The sequence below is a fragment of the Ornithorhynchus anatinus genome, chromosome 1 (assembly GCF_004115215.2).
Source record: "Ornithorhynchus anatinus isolate Pmale09 chromosome 1, mOrnAna1.pri.v4, whole genome shotgun sequence".
Taxonomy (NCBI): Eukaryota; Metazoa; Chordata; class Mammalia; order Monotremata; family Ornithorhynchidae; genus Ornithorhynchus; species Ornithorhynchus anatinus.
In genome coordinates this window covers 86,927,243-86,933,085 of record NC_041728.1, presented here as the reverse complement: position 1 = coordinate 86,933,085, position 5,843 = coordinate 86,927,243, and positions in this window count along the sequence as shown.

The window sequence follows — 5,843 nt, the reverse complement described above, 5'->3', positions numbered from 1 at the left end:
TCGTGTTTTGGGGAGAGGGGTTGGGAAGGGCAAAGAGCAGTGCACCAATTGATTAGGACCCATCCCCGGATGCCAGGAGCTGAACTTTTACCGAAAGTCTCTGACAGACTTGTTGAAAAGTAAAGTGCTTTGCACGAGAACTGTGGGTGGGAAACGTGCCTACCAACTCTGCTACATTAATAATAATAATAATAATAATGTTGGTATTTGTTAAGCACTTACTATGTGCTGGGCACTGTTCTAAGCGCTGAGGTAAATACAGATTAATCAGGTTGTCCTACGTGAGGCTCCCAGTCTTCATCCCCATTTTACGGATGAGGTCACTGAGGGACTGAAAAGTGGACTGACTTGTCCAACGTCACACAGCTGACAGGTGGCAGAGCTAGGATTAGAACCCATGACCTCTGACCCCCAAGCCCGGGGTCTTTTCACTGAGCCATGCTGCTTCTCTAGCCATGCTGCTTCCCTATTCATTCATTCATTCATTCATTCATTCATTCATTAATATTTATTGAGCACTTATTATGTACAGAACACTGTACTAAACACTTGGAATGTACAATTCGGCAATAGAGGGAGACAGTCCCTGCCCAGTGACGGGCTCACAGTCTAAACGGGGGTGACAGACAGCAAAGCAAAGCAAAGCAGAACAAAACAAAACAAGACAACATCATCAAGATAAATAGAATCAAGGTGAAATATGCCTCATGAACAAAATAAAATAGGGTAATAAATAATATTCATAATAATATTCATTCGTTCATTCAATAGTACTAAGCGCTTGGAATGTACAAATCGGTAACAGATAGAGACAGTCCCTGCCCTTTGACGGGCTTACAGTCTAATCGGGGGAGACAGACGGACAAGAACAATGGCAATAAATAGAGTCAAGGGGAAGAACATCTCATTAAAATAATAGCAAATAAATAGAATCAAGGTGATGTACCTCTCATTAACAAAATAAATAGGCTAATGAAGATATATACAGTTGAGTGGACGGGTACAGTGCTGAGGGGATGGGACAGGGGAAGGGTAGAGGGGGGAGGGGAGGGGGAGCGGGGGGGGGGCTCAGTCTGGGAAGGCCTCCTGGAGGAGATGAGCTCTCAGTAGGGCTTTGAAGAGGGGAAGAGAGTTAGTTTGGCAGATGTGAGGAGGAAGGGCATTCCAGGCCAGCGGTAGGCTGTGGGCCAGGTGTCAACGGCGGGATAGGTGTGAAAGGGAGACTGTGAGAAGGTGAGCGGCAGAGGAGCAGAGTATACGGGCTAGGCAGTAGAAAGAGAAAGGAGGTGAGGTAGGAGGGGGCAAGCTGATGGAGAGCTTTGAAGCCAACAGTGAGTTTTTGTTTCATGCGAAGATTGAGAGGCAACCACTGGAGGTTTTTGAGGAGGAGAGTGACATGCCCAGAGCGTTTCTGTAGGAAGATGATCGGGGCAGCGGAATGAAGAATAGACTGGAGTGGGGAGAGACAGGCGGAAGGGGGATCAGAGAGGAGGCTGACAGTAATCCAGTCAGGATATTATGAGAGCTTGTACCAGCACGATAGCAGTTTGGATGGAGAGGAAAGAGCGGATCTTGGCGATATTGTGAAGGTGAGACGGGCAGGCGTTGGTGATGGATTGGATGTGTGGGGTGAATGAGAGAGCTGAGTCAAGGACGACAGCAGGGTTGCAGGCCTGTAAGACAGGAAGGATGGTCGTGCCGTCCACAGTGACAGGGAAGTCAGGGAGAGGACAGGGTTTAGGAGGGAAGATAAGGAGCTCAGTTTTAGATATGTTATTAGGTGGTGGGCAGTCATCCAGGTGCTGACATCCTAGAGGCAGGAGCAGATACGAGCCTGGAGGGAAGGGGAGAGAATAGGGGAGGAGATGTAGATTTGGGTGTCATCGGCGTAGAGATGATAGTTGAAGCCGTGGGAGCGTATGAGTGCATCAAGGGAGTGAGTGTAGATGGAGAACAGAAGAGGGCCAAGAACTGACCCTTGAGGAACCCCTACAGTTGGAGGATGGAGGGGGAGGAGGAGCACGCAAAGGAGACTGAGAATGAATGGCCAGAGAGATAAGAGGAGAACCAGGGGAGGATGCAGTCATGAAGCCAAGGTGAGATAAAGTGAGGAGGAGAAGGGGATGGTGGACAGTGTCCAAGGCATCTGAGAGGTTAAGGAGGATTAGGATAGAGTAGGAGCCATTGGATTTGGCAAGAAGGAGGTCACGGGTGACCTTTGAGAGGGCAGTTTCGGTGGAGTGGAGGGGATGGAAGCCAGACTGGAGGGGGTCCAGGAGAGAGTTGGAGTTGAGGAATTCACGGCAGCAAGTGTAGACGACTTTTTCTAGGAGTTTGGAAAGGAAAGGTAGGAAGGAGATGGGCGGTAATTGGAAGGGGAAGTGGGATTGAGAGAGGGTTTTTTTAGGATAGGGGAGACATGGGCATGTTTGAAGGCAGAGGGGAAGAAGCCATTGGAGAGTGAGTGGTTAAAGATAGAAGTTAAGGAGGAGAGGAGGGAAGGGGCGATGGTTTTTATAAGGCGAGCGGGAATGAGGTCCGAAGCACAGGTGGAGGGGGTGGCATTTGCAAGGAGGGAAGAGATCTCCTCTGAGGATACTGCAGGGAGTGATGGGAAAGTAGGAGAGAGGTTGGGAGCAGGGGGGAAGGAAAAGGGGGAGGGGTGACTTCCTACACTTCTCTACTCTCCCAAGCGCTTAGTACAGTGTTCTGCACACAGTAAGTGCTCAATAAATACGATTCAGAGTCGGGGAGAAGCCCCGCAAAGCTGTGCAGTCAGCCAGGATCCCGTAGCGCGGGTGGCCAGCCACCGCAGGAGGAGTCTCCCAGCCTGAGCCCCCCAATGCATGCGTGAATGTGCAAATAAGTGCATTTTTGACAATGAGCTTGTCGACTTCAGTGGTTCCCTATCAACCTTCGCACGAAACAAAAATTCCTCACTCTTGGCTTCAAAGCTCTCCATCACCTTGCCCCCTTCTACTTCACTTCCCTTCTCTCCTTCTCCAGCCCGGCCCGTACAACCCGCTCCCTTTGCCGCCCACCTCCTCACTGTCCCCCATTCTCGCCTATCCCGCCGTCGACCCCTGGCCCACATCCTACCTCTGACCTGGAATGCCCTCCCTCCTCACCTCCGCCAAACTAATTCTCTTCCCCTCTTCAATGCCCTACTGAGAGCTCCCCTCCTCCAGGAGGCCTTCCCAGACTGAGCCCTCCCTTTCCCTCTGCTCAACCTCCCCTCCCCATTCCCCCTTCTCCCACCCTCTGCTCTTCCCCCTTCCCCTCCCCACCGCACTTGTGCATATTTGTATATATTATTTATTCCTCTATTTTGTTAATGATGTGTATATCTCTATGATTCGAGAAGCAGTGTGGCTTAGTGGAAAGAGCCTAGGCTTGGAAGTCAGAGGACCTGAGTTCTAATCCCAGATCCACCACTTGTCTGCTGGGTGACCTTGGGTAAATCACTTCACTTCTCTGTACCTCGGTTCCCTCATCTGTAAAAAGGGGATGAAGACTGTGACCCCACGTGGGTCAACCTGATGACCTTGCATCTCCCACAGCGTTTAGAATAGTGCTTGGCACATAGTAAGCGCTTAACAAATACCAACATTATTATTATCATTTATCTTGATGATGTCTGCGCCAGACTGCTTGTTGTGTTTTGTTCTGTGTTGCTCTGCTGTCTGTCTCCCCCGTTTAGACTGCGAGCCGGTTATTGGGCGGGCATGCCCTACTGAGAGCTCACCTCCTCCAGGAGGCCTTCCAAGACTGAGCCCCCCCTTTCTCTCTGCTCCCCCTCCCTCTGCTCTTCCCCCTTCCCTTCCCTTCAGCATTGTGCTCATTTGTATATATTATTCATCACCCTATTTATTTTGTTAATGAGGTGTACATCCCCTTGATTCTATTTATCTTGAGGATGTTGCCTTGTTTTGCTTTGTTCTGTTTTGTTTTGCTGTCTGTCTCCCCCGTTTAGACTGTGAGACCGTCATTGGGCAGGGATTGTCTTTGTTGCCTCAGTGTACATTCCAAGCGCTTAGCACAGCGCTTTGCACATAATGAGCGCTCAATAAATACTATCGAATGAATGAGTGAATATCCGTTGCTGAATTGTACATTCCAAGCGCTTAGCACAGCGCTCTGCACGTATTAAGTGCTCAAGAAATACTATTGAACGAACTAATGAATGAATGAATATCCGTTGCCAAAGTGTACATCCCCAGCGCTTAGCACAGCGCTCTGCATACAGTAAGTGCTCAATAAATACTATTGATTGAATGAATGAATGATTGAATGAATGCATATGTATTGCCTAATTGTACATTCCCGGCCCTTAGCACAGCGCTCAGCACATAGTGAGCGCTTAATAAATACTAATGAATGAATGTCTGTTACCGAAATGCAGATACGCAGCGCTTAGCACAGCGCTGTGCACATGGTGAGCGCTCAAGAAATACTATTGAATGCCTATACGTTGCCGAAGTGTGCATTCGCAGCGTTTAGCACAGCGCTGGGCACATAGTGAGCGCTCAAGACATACTATCGAATGCCTATCCGTTGCCAAAGTGTGCATTCGCAGCGCTTAGCACAGCGCTGGGCACATAGTGAGCGCTGAAGAAATACTACTACTACTAATAATGTTGGTATTTGTTAAGCGCTTACTGTGTGCAGAGCACTGTTCTAAGCGCTGGGGTAGACACAGGGGAATCAGGTTGTCCCACGTGGGGCTCACAGTCTTCATCCCCATTTTACAGATGAGGTAACTGAGGCCCAGAGAAGTGAAGTGACTTGCCCACAGTCACACAGCTGACAAGTGGCAGATCTGGGATTCGAACTCATGACCTCTGACTCCAAAGCCCGGGCTCTTTCCACTGAGCCACGCTGCTTCTCTACTGAATGCATATCCGTTGCCAAAGTGTGCATTCGCAGCGTTTAGCACAGCGCTCTGCACATAGTGAGCGCTTAATAAATACTAATGAATGAATGAATGAATGTCTGTTGCCGAAGTGCGCATACGCAGCGCTTAGCACAGCGCTGTGCACATGTTGAGCGCTCAAGAAATACTATCGAATGCCTATCCGTTGCCAAAGTGTGCATTCGCAGGGCTTAGCACAGCGCTAGTGCGCCTAGTGAGCTCTCAATAAATACTCTTCAGCTGTGTGCCTTTGGGCAAGTCACTTCACTTCTCTGTGCCTCAGTGACCTCATCTGCAAAATGGGGATGAAGACTGTGAGCCCCACGTGGGCCCACCTGATTCCCCCTGTGTCTACCCCAGCGCTTAGCACAGTGCTCGGCACATAGTAAGCGCTTAACAAATACCAACATTATTATTATTATTATTATTATTATTATTACTATTACTCTTGGTTGCGTGAAGGCCTATCCGTTGCCGAAGTGTACCTGGGCAGCGCTTAGCCCAGCCCTAGCAGGAGCTGAGCTTTCCCTAACTGGGGCTGACCGTGCAGCTTCCGTTCCGCAGCGTCCGGGATTCCAGTCCGGGCTTTGGGCCCCGCCCCCTGCTCCCTCCTCCCTCCCCCCTTCCCCCTCCCCCCCCCCTCCCGCCCCTCCCAAGCGCCCCCGCGCGCGCCGGGTGAGGCGGCTGCGCGGCCGAGGAGGTGGGAAGGGCGCATGTCCGGAAGTGTGGGCGGGGCGAGCGGCGCCGGGGGCCTCGCGCCCGACACCCCCCAACCCCCCCCCCCCCCGCGCGCCCGCCCCCCGCCGCCCCCCGAGGCGGGAGGAAGATGAGCCCGCAGCCGCCGCCGCCCGCCCCGCAGCCTCCTCCTCCTCCTCTTCCTCTTCCTCCTCCTCCTCCTCCGCCGACAGCCACAGCTCCACCGCCGGCGGCG